The 14906-nt window shown below is 37.7% G+C and overlaps 1 protein-coding gene across 6 annotated transcripts in view; it reads right to left on the bottom strand.

The window, feature by feature from the left end:
• The window catches only part of HIVEP1 (HIVEP zinc finger 1), a 142396-nt gene that overhangs the window by 88435 nt on the left and 39055 nt on the right, over positions 1-14906 (bottom strand). The gene's annotated exons all lie outside the window — the stretch shown is intronic.

The following is a 14906-nucleotide window of genomic DNA, read 5'->3' on the forward strand; positions in this document are numbered from 1 at the left end:
TTTTACTCTATTACCGTGGAAATCACTGACAGACACACTTAGCTACACACAAGTCCAACATCACAGTTTAGCTGTGTGGGGAGGGCAGGGGGCTAGTAACTGGCATCACAATCCTGTAATACTAGCAACAGTGTAATTGCAACTCTGAGTGGTTTCCCCTACAATTATTAACAAAAGATCATTAGGTTATGCTCGTGTGATCTTACTGACTAAAAGAGCCTCAGAAAGCAGCCTTTTGAGGTGATCTGCTGCATGAAGAGAGAAGTTCCACTGGGTTTTCCTGGATGCTGTGCCGCAGACAGGGTCTGGGATGTTGTGTCCTTAGCATTTGTTAAATGTATGGCGTACGCTGTGCCCACTACAGAGATGCGCTGCTTTAAGGAATCTGCAAATTTCAAAACTGTGACTCAAAAGCAAGATATTCATGTGGTGTCCAAAAAGGTAATCATTTCACATGTGGAAGCACTGGAAGAGAAAGCTCAGGAGCCAAGGAAAGAAACCAGGGTGGGGGACAGGCAGGGGCAGGGACCCAAGAAGAAGCAGTAGTGTGCACCGAGGCACACCACTGGCCAAAATGGGGAGGTCTCCCGTCTCTCAAGATCACATCTGACCCTTCATGTTTTAAATATGCACTTACTTGGCAGTCACAGACATAAGACTCACGGTTTCCAATATTCACAAAGGTCTGGGACATTCAGTCACTTCTAACTTTGCTAAGAAACACACGTGAATCCCACACGCAGCCAAGCTGACACACAGAAGGTTCGCTCAGCTGGCAAGTTAGTCTTGCAGACTCCCCAGCATCCACCTCTCATACCCTCTTTGTTCTTTACTCTTTGCTGTCAGCACTGTAATACTCTAGCAAACCCCAAGTCTTCTGACTCTCCCTCCAGAAAGCTCTCCCAACTGTCCATCCCCAATGGCTGGTCCAGGCCCTCATTTTTTTTTTCTTTTAAGATTTTATTTATTTATTCATGAGGGAGAGAGAGAGAAGGGGCGGGGGGAAGAGACACAGACAGAGAGAGAAGCAGGCTCCACAGAGGGAGCCTGATGTGGGACTCGATCCCAGGACCCCAGGGTCATGCCCTGAGCCAAAGGCAGATACTCAACCACTGAGCCACCCAGGCATCCCCAGGCCCTCACTTCTCACTGACATCCCTGCCACAGCCTCTGAGTTGGCCTCCATGTCTTTTCATGCCCTTCCCTTGGCCAACCCACACTCCACATGCAGCCACACCCACCACAACTGCCAGTGTGCTCCCTCACATTATTCTTGTTTAGAGTGTCTTGGTCTATTCCATCAAAGTCCTCAACACACTCTGTAATCATATTATGTTTATTTACTTGATTAATCCCTATATATCTCTAATAGTGGTCTTTAGCCAGGAATGATTTTGTCCCCAGAAGGCATCAGACAATGTCTGGAGACGTTTTTGGTAGTCACAATTGAAGGGGAGGGGCTGTGGCTGGCATCTAGAGGATGGAGGCCAGAGATACTGCTAAACGTCCTACTGACACACAGGACAGCTCCCTCAATGAAGAATGATCTAGCCCCAAACATCCTTACTGTCAAGGTCAAGAAACCCTGCTGTGTAAACTTGGACGCGTATTTGAAAGGATCTCTGCAAAACGGTTCAGTATTATTTTAATCATATCTTTTACTCCTCTATTCTATTCCTTCTAAACAGAACAATAAAATATAATTTTGATCACTATCTTATATTTTAGCATTATGAACAAGAGTGCATGTTAGCCAGTAACTACTGCCATGGTGGGGGGCGGTGGGGGGAACAGCCTTCCCATTAGCACTAAGATTAAAGTATTCACATATATTCCATCATTAAGAACCCACCAAAAAATTGAGGCATGAGCAGTCCTAACTTCTGCTATGTCACTCGGCTAAGACATGGAAGGCTGGACATCCCAGGACAACTGAACACAAAACTTTCTTGCAACCTCCAGTTATAGTTTTCACATGAAAGAAACAATAAAGTGTGGTGGTTGTAGACTTTCATGGATTCAAATCCCGCCCTCCTTCTTATCTCTATGATATTGGACAAGTGACTCGATCCTCCAAATCTCTGTTTCCTAATCTATAAAATGGGTAAGAAAACAGCACCCACCTCACAAAGTTGCATAAGACTGAGAAAAGGCAACAAGGGGAAATGTTTAAAAGAATACTCAGCTTATAGTTGATACTCATTAAAAATTACTTATTAATTATTGAGGCGCCTGGGTGGCTCAGTCCGTTGAGCATCTGACTCTCGGTTTTGGCTCATGTCATGATCTCAGGGTCGTAAGATCGAGCCCTGTAGTGGGTGCTGTGCTCAGCAAGGAGTCTGCTGAGATTCTTTCTCTCCCTTTTCCTCTGCCCCTCCCTCCCCATTATTTTATCTCTATCTAAAATAATAAATGCATCTTTGAAAAAAATTACTTATAATTACCTAACAAATATGCAAATATTTTACACTTCATAGCCCTTTGACTTGCATGAGTGATCAAGAAAACTAGTTCTGGTTTCCTTGTTGAATCAGTGTACCTTGGAATTAATTTAACAACTAAGAAAAGCAATGAAAATGTCCAATTCATCAATATCTGTACCTAATAACTCATCAACTTTTGTCTATAAATATTATATTTAAAAAGTTAGGAAATTCAATCTTATTATACAATATTTCCAATACAAAAGAAAGAGAAATTATTAGTAAGCCAAATAATGTTATCATTTAAGGAATAGTTTTTTTATACATATAATTTCCAATAAATATTTTTGGAACAATGTTTGAAGTACCCTAACTTGAAGTTAACACTTTCTAAGTAAATTCTGTAATAAATCTGTGTATTACATTACAAATCTTTTCAGAAGCACTGTGTACCACTCTGTATGATACTGTGTATAAATTTTAATAATGCTACCTTATTAAAAAAAAAAACCACTTGGTTTGGCATTTCTTTCACAGACTAAACAAGCAATTAGTTGTCATTCTTAAAATAAGTTGTACTATGCATTAAGCAGCCAACAACAGTTACAACCTTACAACGTATTCTTCACCTAAGCCATTTCTGACTCAACTACTATAAAAACAGTATTAATATTCAGTTCTCATTCAGATTTCATTAGAAAACTGAAAGGTCAAGTTTTTTTTAAAACTTGGTAAATTTAAGACATGATATGATTTCCTCAAGAGAAACATAAATTCACCCAAAAATATTTTAAACAGTAGTTCCAGTTAAAATTACCAATCGCATTTTATCTTTAAACAAAGGCATTATCCACAATTTTACCCACGAGAAAACAAAAGACTACTATATCACCAGATTCAATTTACCAGCTACGTGAAGAAAGCAAAAAAAGTCCTAAAATGATCACACTACAGACTCATTAACACAATGCTCTATTTGATCTGAAACTACACCCCCCCACACACACACACCCTGCAAAATACAGTGATGACAAGATGCATCTGTTAAGATCAAGCATAATCAGCTACACAAACACACAACTGGTTTTCTTCTACCTGTTAATGCAGAAGAATCCTTACAACTTTTATTGTTTTCCTTTTTCCTGTGTTACCCAGCTAGCTACACTGCTCTCTCTCTCTCTCTCTCTCTCTCTCTCTCTCTCTCTCTCGTCTGTAAATTAAGGACTCCAGGTTAGTAACACATTCATCTCTGGTTGCGATTTGATCTACCATATTAGATTTTTCTGAGTGTATTATTCCCATCGGAATTTATTCATGTTTATGAATAAATATATACATAAATATATTTGATTATATTATAATTAAAATAATTAATCAAATTAAATTATTAATTAAATTGATTAAATTTTAATCAAATTAAAATTATTTGATTTGTTTATATTTATATATGAATAAATATAAACATAAATGCTTATGTCATTTATCTCTATGCAAACATGCCAACCAAAGTTGAGTTTCTCATTATAACGAGGGTGTCCGTCGGGGTTAACTATGCTTAAACTCTTCCAAGCCAACCTCGCGTGTAAGAAATGGTAGGAAGCGTGGGCATCCATACAACATTACAATCCCTTCAGTTCACATAGAGAATCCACAGGCCCGTCCACCAACATGTCTGTCACCCCCAGGGGTCTGTGCACAGTCACGTTACCAGCCATGACAGGTCACCAGCCCCACGCGCTGTGCCGCCGAGGCACACCTGCGCTCCCTGCCCCTCCACGTCACGTTCGGGAGCAGCTCTGAGAAGCGGCCGCTGTCTCGGGCTGGTCCTGGGAGTCCTCCCCCACTACCTCTCCATGGCAACCGCAGCTACAGAGAAGCCGGTCCACCTCTTACGCAAATGAAAAGAGGCCACAAATGTCAGCAGTCACAACATCCTCCTTTTCCCTCCCCACTTAATTTCCTTCTTAAAGTAACAGCGGTGCATTCCTCGTTATTTTGCATTTCAGAGCACCTTCCACCACCGTTCAAATGGATGGGAAAGAACTTAGGAAAATCAGAGTTAAAAATCCATCTGTGTGACCACTTACATAACATGACTGAGGCCCCGGAGAGGACTCTGATTTGCTGGGTTTTCATTTACCAAGCCAGCATCTCAGCAAGTCCCCTCTGTATCTGGGCATCCCAGTATTTGAGACAAGAATCCTTTAAGATATTAACCGTCCTATTTTTGGCTTCCTCAGAGAAAGACGAGAGAGAGAGAGAGAGAGAGAGAGAGAGAGACAGACAGACAGACACTGGTCCATTAGGATTACTCAGTACTCGATATGCATGGTTTCTTTTGTAAGTTCATATTTTTATAGAAAAGTCAAGGCTCTCTTTCTTACTTTCTGAACCAAACGGTCATTATCTAAATCACTGGCAATACTGACACTGGCAAATGTTCCCTGATCCAAGAGCCTTACGTTACAGCAGCACTTGGCTTTAAAAATGATCTTCTTTCTGGAATCCACATTTACAGCCTTATGGATTCTATAAAAAGGGGGGAGGAATACATTTAGCCCTCCCAAAGACTGAGGCATTTTTTTAAAAAACAGACATAATAGTTATCAGAATAATTCTGATTATCTAGATTCCTTCCTGCCCACGAGGAGACAATTCAATGTGCTGGCTTCAGGGATTTCTCAAGTCTAAACCTAATATCCTGCTCATCCTACAATTACCTGAATAGTGATAATTAATTCTTATTAAACTCTTTTTTCTTAGTAAGGATTCTGAAGAAATATCAGCCTCCCCCTTCCCAGCCTACAAAGAATAAGGGTTATATTCACCATTCTAATTTATTTAGAAAAAAAAAAGTTGTAATTTTAAATATGCAAGAAAGGAGCATCTTAACCAACCCTGAGCACACAAGAAAACAATATTAACTAAAATGTCCTACAGCACTAATGTCAGGAGATATGTGATTGGTAGTAAAACGGTACAATGAGCTATTTCATAAGAATATAATGCAATCACTAGTTTTTTGAGTCTTAGATAACAGAAAATAGGAGAACTGAGACCACCTCTGGAAGCTCCTTTAATGTGTGACACTGGAGGGTGTACAGATTAACATCAAGATCCTTTTGTAGATAACAGATTCCTGTGCAAAACTAACAGAATGAGGGAGAGGAGGAGTATTGAAATTTGTTTTTCAACTATCGAGACTTGAGTCATTCCCAATGACTTCAAGTCTGAGGACCAATTTTTAACCAAAAATTCTGTAGTCTTCCCTGTATTAGGAGCTATGCCTTAACTATTTGTAGATGTCAGAAGCAGATCAATGATAAAAATATATAAAAGAAATACTTCTATGTGGATCTGTAATTCATAGTGACAATCGCATCCACATTCATTGATCCACTTAAAATATAGTAGCATCAGAGCACCTGGGCGGTGCAATCAGTTAAGGGTCCAACTTTTTCTTGATTTCTACTTCAGGTCCTGATCTCAGAGTCACGAGATCAAGCCCGGCATCAGGCTCATGCCCAGTGTGGAGTCTGCTGAAGACTCTCTCTCCCTCTGCCCCTTCACCCTACTTTCTTTAAAATAAATGAAAAGAATCTTAAAAAAAAACTATACACACACACACACACATATATATATACACACACACATATATATGTAGTTAATAGGTATATAATAGTATATATATAATTTATATGTCAGCACCAAAATATATTAAATGAATAAAAGATCATCACCAAATAGGATTTATCTCAGGAATATAATGACAGGCTTGACATCAGAAAAATCCATTACTAAATTCACTACATATTAAGGAAAAATGTGAACTATAGAAGCCAATTTCTAATGATAAAATTTTCATGCCCATTCCTACAAAAATACTCAAAGTTATGATTAGAAGATAATCTCTAAAACTATGTAAAGAATATTCACCAGAAGCTAACTGCAATCATCATATTCAACCGTGGACTAAAGGAAACATTCCCATTAAAGTCAGAATTTTAGCAGTGATACTATTTAATATTCACTAGAGGTTCTGGACAATTTGATAAAATAAGAAGAAAAAATTTAAGAGGTATGAAAATTATAAAAGTAGAAACAGAATCATTTATTTGCGGCTTATATACTCTAATTAGAAAAATCCAAGAAAATCAAATGAATTGGTAAGAGTAAGAAAGAATTCAGTCAAGTGGCCATACACAAAGTCAACTTATAAAAATCAACAGTTTAAAGTACTTTCAAATTTATCACAAATAAAACGAACAATAGTACACAGAGAGAAGAGAAAGAGAGGAGAGAGAGAGAGAGATGGCAAATGCGACAAGATGCAAACAGCTGTGAATTTAAGTGTAGGACATTGGGTATTTATATTAACCTTCTTACTTTTAAGAGTACGACATTCTCTTCAGTCTAAGGCTCCATACAACATAAGTAAATTCAAGGTACTTCCTTCCTCTTCTCACCCTGCACAGTTACCCTACTAGCACTTTGTAGATCCCACCTTACCTCCAAATAAATCCTAGGGCATTTAACTTGATTTTCAGCTCTATATTCTTCACTTTTCTTTATTAACTCATCACCTTGTATCTCAGATTTTCTTTCCAACTTTGGCATCAGATCAAGGCTGAATCTAACCTGGACCCCAGATCAACTGCCTACAGCCTTTCTCATACAATGGGACTTCTGCTAACTAAATTGGTGAACAAATATATACGAACCAAATATTAACTCACCTTTTCCATAAAGATTCCACAAGGCACAATTCCCCTAAATGGTGTACAATATCCTCTCATGTCTCCCTGTACTAATTTCATAAACACCACTGGCCTCATAGGACCCTGGTCTTAGGCACATGTTTACATCATTTTGCTTATTTTGTGCTTAACTTGCTTTGTGAGCAGGCCAATGCTTCTTAATCATGGTGATGAAATCTCATGCTTCAAAACCACAGTGCTGGCTAAAAGAATTCAACTTATACCTTGAAATTTGCTAGCTCAGAAAAAAAATTCCAGATCAGAAGTCAAATACTCAACCAAAAGGATTACTATTTCTTTTCCTCCAGACTGGATATTTGGTGAGAACAAAACACTATATAAATAAAGGGTCTGAATTGTATCCTCTGGTTTGTGACAGCTCCTCAGATAAAACATAGAGGCTTTCTATTTTAAATAGAAGGCACAAAAGAGAGTAAAATTAATGAGAATGCTCTTAACTGAAGAATTGTCTTTTCCTACAAGTTTAGATTCCTTAAGTATATGTTCTAGTGCTACACTTGTAACTTTTGGTTTATAACAGTTATTACAAGTATAATTCTATAATCATTTAATTACTTCACATAGGTAATTATTTAATATAGTTATTAGATAATTATTTAATATAATACTTTTCAACCAAGCAGTAAGCTCTGTAAGAACAGGAACTCTGTCCATCTTGGCTTGCACTGTAATCTGAATACCTAGCACATATTTGCTCAACTTATATTTCATGGAAGTGTGAACAAAAGTAGATCAAACTGAAGCTAACAAAGACAATTTTCTAAAAGAGGGATTTAAAATGCAAAGACATATTTCTTAAAATTATTGCAGCATAAACACAAAAGTAACTCAATCTTGAATTATATTCTCAAATGCTCAGGCTTTTTTTTTTTTTTAATTTGAGAGACAGCAGGAGAGAGCATGTGCAAGTGGGGAGATTGGTGGGGTGGGGGGGAGGGAGGGAGGGAGGGAGAGGGAGAGGGAGAGAGAGAGAGAGAGAGAGAGAGAGAGAGAGATAATATATTTCAAGCAGACTCCCCAGGGAGCAAGGAGCTCAATGCAGGGCTTCATCTCAGGACCACGAGGCAAAATCAAGAGTCAGACAATTAACCAACTGAGCCACCCAAGCTCCCAAATGCTCAGGCTTTTTAATGAACAAGAAGCAAGCCATTTTTGATCAAGTAATAGGTTACGCCATCAAATCAGGCATGTTAGTTATAAAAGTGGAAAAAAGGGTTCCATGATAACCATTAAATAAAATGGAAACAAATTAATCATCCCTCAGCAAGAGAATGTTAAGTATAACAAATTAATATGAGGCAAAATATCATGGAGTCATTTGAAACCAATATCTATAAGGAATTTTAATGACATTGCAAAACACTAGTGGTCAATACGATCAAAGGGGGGGGGGGCGCACCACAAAATCCACACTATATTACTGGATGGTACAATTAATTATGAGTGACTATAATTTTTGAGTATGCAGATCTTTGAAATTTTCTCCAAAAAACATACTAACAAATAATTTTTATTTTTTTATTTTTATTTTTTTAGTAAATACATCTAAGGATGGGGAGAGAAGACAGGCTGTATTCTATTCCTGATAGTTTAATTTCTTCCACAGCATAACCATTGGTATTCATCCAATTATTTACACACTCATTGGTCAAATAAGTTAAATAAATATTAGACCCCAAATATAATACTCCAAGTCCCTCAAATTGCCATCACAATTGCTGGACTAAAGTAACTGAGTATAGAATAGATGCTTTCTGTACATTGCTGAGAACCATGAGCCATGAGAGCTAGTGGCGTTCAAGTACAGTGGGCTCTACTCCAAACACAGAAAAGAAAGACAACCAACTTTTTCCGATACTAACAAATTGTAGGTCCTATCTCCACATGGAGAATGATGAAAATGTACGCTCCCCTTGTTATCCTACTTGTGAGATTCTTCACTGAAACAAAGCAACAAAAACTCTTAAATATGGAACAATCACTATGCACCAAGATGTTCATCATGATAGTGTTTATTCTGGAAGAGAAGTGGAAGCCACCGTACAACACAGCCTGTGTGTTTATTCCTGTGTTTTTCTGTCTTCTCTTGTTTTGCTTGGGGCTTGACAAGGCTGCAAAAGGAAAACTGGTGTTTTCTTTTCTCTCCAAACATATCCTGGTTGAATCAGTACATAACCTCCATACACGTTCCCCACCACTACCACCACTTTGGTTTCTGTCAAGACAGGGCATCAATTCTGCCCTTAGGGCCGCAGAGTCTGAGAACTGCCCACACTCTCTCCTCAGGACCTTAGAATATTTCCATTGGTCTCTTGTCCCTAAGACTTGCAGGTATCTATTTTGGTTTTTCTGTTATATCCCAACATTTGGGTTAATTATAATTAAAAATGTTTGCCTTACAGTAATAGTCTTTTTTTCCATAGTTTTTAACATTGTTTATTAGTCAGAGTCTATTTTTGTACTCATATTTCTATAGTCATAGAAAGTTTATTTCTATGCTGTTTCTCTTATTTTTACCCTTGATCTTCTAACTTGACCAGGAGAAAAACCCCAGTCTTCTTTTAAACAAACCATAAACTGACAGGACAGTTTAATGTTTAAAAAGCAACAAGCAAAATTTGGCTAGACAGCCTCAGAACCTATCAACATATAAAAGAGCAATTAGGGAATATTTATAAAAATTTTATATCTCGTCTCCCAATCTGTATTCTGAAACACCATTTATAGTAGGGACATATATCCTTTCAGATTCTCCCCCCAAAAGAGGGATGTAAATTAAAGCAGCTGCACAGAAAGTCTCCAGATCTAGGGGGAAATTATGCTGCAAAATTATAATAGGCACATAGTCCAGTTACAAGAACTGTACAGCTTTTCTGGTAGTGAAAATAAACTACTTTAAAACCTATGCCAATGAGAATCTTCACCACTCCAAGAACTCACCGTCTGAATGTTTGTTAAAAGTCTTCAAAAGGTACCGTTTGCCAAGCATTTTGGCATATGGTTTTAGATCACAGGGACCAGGGCTACATGAACTAAAATTTCTAGCTTCTAAGGAGTTATCTAGTTTTAATTTGGTGAAATGAGATCCTCTGGTTTCATATTAGGATGAGAAGAGAAAGTGAACTGAGACAACATGGTCCTCTGGGAATAGCGAGGGTTTTGTTTTCAGACAAACTGAGGTTCAAGTCCTGGTTCTGTCACTAGCTAGCTGTGTGATAGTAGCACACGTTCTAACTGTCACACTTCAGCTTCATCATTAAAAAAAAAAAAAAAAAAAAGAAAAAAAAATCATCTGCCTTCCAAGATGGCCTTAATTCCTGAAAGAGATCTCTGATGTAACAGAACACAGAGGAGGTATTCAACAGATGCTCACTCTCTCTCCCCTCTTCACAAATACACATTTCTAAAACTGCCTAAATAACTTTGTACACATAAGGGTTAAACACAACTGTTTTATGTACTATGGGCGGTACATTTAGAACATGAGTTTTTTTTTTTAAATAGCATTTAATAAAATTAAAATGTGTTAACATAAACATCCTCAAGTATTATGACATGTTGCACAAAGCCCTCTCCAGGAAGCCCTTAAAATATGTATTTGCCCACTTTGGGTGCTTCTGGTAATAAGATACAGTTCAGGATTTTAGCTTGTGCCTTTGCTGAGTAAAACATAACACAAAGAGAGTGAATAGATATGTTTATCATCTGAATGGATATACCACCGTTTTGTTACCCTAGGAAGACAGTTCTTGATGCATCTGTAGTCACGTACCAATGGAAGTTAGAGTTTCCAAATACCACTTTCAACCCAAAGGTATGTTTCACAAGTTAGCAACAGCTGTCGCCGTCCCTTAGATTTGTATTGGCTAACCACACACCATGGCATGCTTTACTCATTTGGAAAGTCCCCCACACGGTACTTAAACTCATTTTGAAACCAGAGAGGATAGTTCCTCCTATAACTCATCTGAGCAAGTTTATATAAAAGAACAGTTTTTCAGAAAGCCACAGAGTTTCTCTCCCAAGACTGTTCAAGCACAATTATGGGCAAGTGTAATTATGGAAAAAGAAGCTAGCCAAAAGTAAAGGGAAAAAAAAAAAAAAAGCACAGTGCATAAGAGTTATGAAGGGAAAAAAATAACAAAAACAAAAACTTTAATCCCTCTATTGAAACAATTTTAGAAATACCTACTGATGTACCATCCCTCCCTCATAATGTCCCCTCCTCACAGGGGGGAAAAACCCAATTACAGTCTGTATATTCATTTGTAAAGTATAACCAGGTGAGATTCCTTTCCTTTGGAAATATAAAGCACAGATCGATGTACACATACATACATATGCCTACATTTTTGTATTTTACCTATAAATTATGTAATATATATGTATATACACACATAAAGACAAAAAGGGAAGAATAAACCATAATTTTTCTTAGATACCTAAGTTTTTTTAACTGAGATATACTAGACATATAACATTACAACATAATGATTTGATATATCTATGTATTGTCAAATCGTCAACATAATAATACTATGGTAACATCCATCACCACAGTTAATTTTTTCCTTGTGATGAGAAGTTTTAAGACCTACTCTGTTAGCAACGTTCATATATACAATACAGTACTGTTAACTATAATGGCCTTGATGAACATTACAACCCAGGACTTATTTATAACAAAAAAGTTGGTATCTCTTAACCACCTCTACCTCCACCTCTGGCAACCACCAATCTGTTCTCTGTATCTATGGATTCACTGTTTTGTGGTTCTTTTAAAATTCCGCATACAAGTGAGATCATACGGTATTTGATCTATTTCTCTTAGCATATTACTCTCAAAATCTATCCATGTTGTTGCAAATGGCAAGGTTTCATTCCGTTTTTCTGCCTGCATAATATTCCACTGTATTTATATACCACATCTTTTTTATCCATTCATCCATCGATGGACATGGGGGTTGTTTCCATGTCTTGGCTGCTATTAACAAAGCTGCAGTGAACATGGACGGGCATAGATCTTTTCAAGTTATACATTCTTTGGATAAATACCCAGAACTGGAATGGCTGGAGTATATATGATGGTTCTGCTTTTCATCTTTTTGAGGAACCTCCGTATTACTTTCCAGTGTGGCCGCACCAATTTACGTTCCCACCAACAGTGCATAAGGGTTCCCTTTTCCCCCACATCCTTACCAACGCTTGTTTGTCTCGTCTTTTTGATAACAGCCATTCTAACAGGTTTGAGATGATATCTCACTGTGGTTTTGATTTGCATTTCGTAGATAATACTGATGTTCAACACCTTGTCATGCAGCTGTCAGCTATCTGTATGTCCTCTTTGGGAAAGTGCTCAGATTCTCTGCCCATTTTACAAACGGATAGTTTGGTTTTTGGCTATTCAATTGTATGAGTTCTTTATATACTTTGGACATTAACCCCGTATCAGCTATATAATTCACAAATATATTTTTCCATTCTGTAAGCTGCCTACTCGTTGTGTTGATGGTTTCTTCTGCTGTGCAGATTTTTAGTTTGATGTAGTCCCTCTGGTTCATTTTGCTTTTGTTGCCTTTGTTTTTGTATCGAATCCAAAAATCCATTGCCAAGACCAATGTCAAGAAACTTACTGCCTGCTTTCTTCTAGGTATTTTATGGTTTCAGGTCTTACATTTAATTTTTGTTTTTTGGGTTTGTTTGTTTTTAGATTTTACTTATTTATTCATGAGAGACACAGAGAGAGGCAGAGACACAGGCAAAAGGAGAAGCAGGCTCCCTGAGAGGAGCCCGATGCAGGACTCAATCCCAGGACCCCAGGAGCACAACCTGAGCCAAAGTCAGATGCCTAAACACTGAGCCACCCAGGCGTCCCAGGTCTTATGTTTGAGTCCTTAATCCGTTTTGGGTTGACCTCTGCATATAGTCTACGATAGCAAGGGAATCCAGCTTCATCCTTTTGCCTATGTCTGCCCAGGTGCCACAGCACCATTTATTGAGAAGACTGTCCTTTCCCCATTGCACATTGTTGCCTCCTTCGCCATAAATGATTGGCCTTTTATGTGTGGGTTTATTTCTGGGCTCTCTATTCCATTCCATTCATCTATGTGTCTGCTTTCATGCTGATATTACACTGTTCTGATTCTTATAGCTTTGTAGTATGGTTTGAGATCTCAAATAAGGCATGTGAGAAAAAGGAAGGTTATTTAACAAAACCACTCAAACTTGCCAGAAGAGTATATACTTATTAGCTAGAAATCCACAGATTCCATTTGTTTTTAAATAACCTCAAATCATCTGTAAATCATACTTTCATCTTTTTCTTTTTCTTTTTTTTTCCTACACAGAGGTGGTTTTTATTACCTGAGTGAGCAAAGAGGAAAATACCTGTTTTGGCTAATTGTGCTGATTTGTGGATGGAAAAGTAGATAAAGTTCATACATCAAAAAGCACTAGTGAAATCTGTAATGTTCTAGAGTCATTTAAAGAGAAGCGATCTACTCAAGCATAGCAACTGTCACAATGGTCGTGCAAACCCCACCTCCTCCGCCAAACACAGAAACCTAGCTAGTCACACCCCACAAGCTACCTGAGTAGGTCAAATACCACTCTGCTCCTCCTCCCCAAGGTGATGACCCCGTCAAGCAAATCCTAAAGAGCAAGAAAGAGAGTGAGAGAGAGAAGGGCAGGCCCAGAGAAAACCTCCAGCTAGGCAGCTGCTCATGATGAGGGCTGTGTGCCAAGATCACCTCTCGTTTGAAATACATAATAAATATCATTAAGCCTGAATTTATAGATACCAAAAGATTTCTACATTTTTAACACCTCTTTCAAGGGCGCTCCTATTATCTAATAATCTAAATCCCAGAATAAGTGTTTTGGTTATAAATGCTTTGGGAAATTCACCCTCCTTACCCCCACACACACCTCTGCTCTTCCCCTGTGGATACCCAGGAGTTGACTATATGCCAGAATCCAGAATCCAAAATAGCTATTTTAATATTTTCTTATACTGACATTCTTATTAAAATGCAGTAAGCAGCCAGTGTGTTCCACAGATATCACATAAACACTTTGAGGTTTGTTTTTGGTTTGAATTGAGCAGACTAGTGGTGAGAAAAATAATACCAAAATGTTCCCAAGCTGAAAGAACAGCTTCACCGTTTTGCTCAAAGGCAAGTCAGTATCTGGGTAGAAAGCGTCACAAAACAAGCGTGTGCCAGTTTCACAAAGAGTGAGGATATTTTTATTTAAATAATATTTTAAAAAAGAAAAATCCATTTTTAACTTCTAGAGCTGTTCAACTCAACTGGAAAGTTCTTTTGAAAAATAAACCTTCTATTTTGGACTTTTATAGTGAATTTTCAAACAGTGTATCCAGGTCCCCATAACAATAGATTCACCATGCATGTTTTGAAATACCTCATGAATCACAAGTATCATCTTGATTACAAAAAAAAAAAAAAAAAAAGTTAAGAATTTTGGGAAGGATGGTGGATATTTTCGTTTGGTAGACCAAGAGATGTCTGTAGGGAGGGTATTAAAAATACAAGACATCTCTCTCTCAAATACTAAAATGATCATTAAATGTCTGGGTGACAAAGTTAAAAAAATTACACTAATTCTTTATTCAAGCAAATTTTCATTTCCTTATCTAAAGATGTGGAAAAATTTGGATTCTTGGGCCCCTCTGACATGCTGTTTT

The sequence above is a fragment of the Canis lupus genome, chromosome 37, assembly GCF_048164855.1.
Source record: "Canis lupus baileyi chromosome 37, mCanLup2.hap1, whole genome shotgun sequence".
Lineage (NCBI taxonomy): Eukaryota > Metazoa > Chordata > Mammalia > Carnivora > Canidae > Canis > Canis lupus.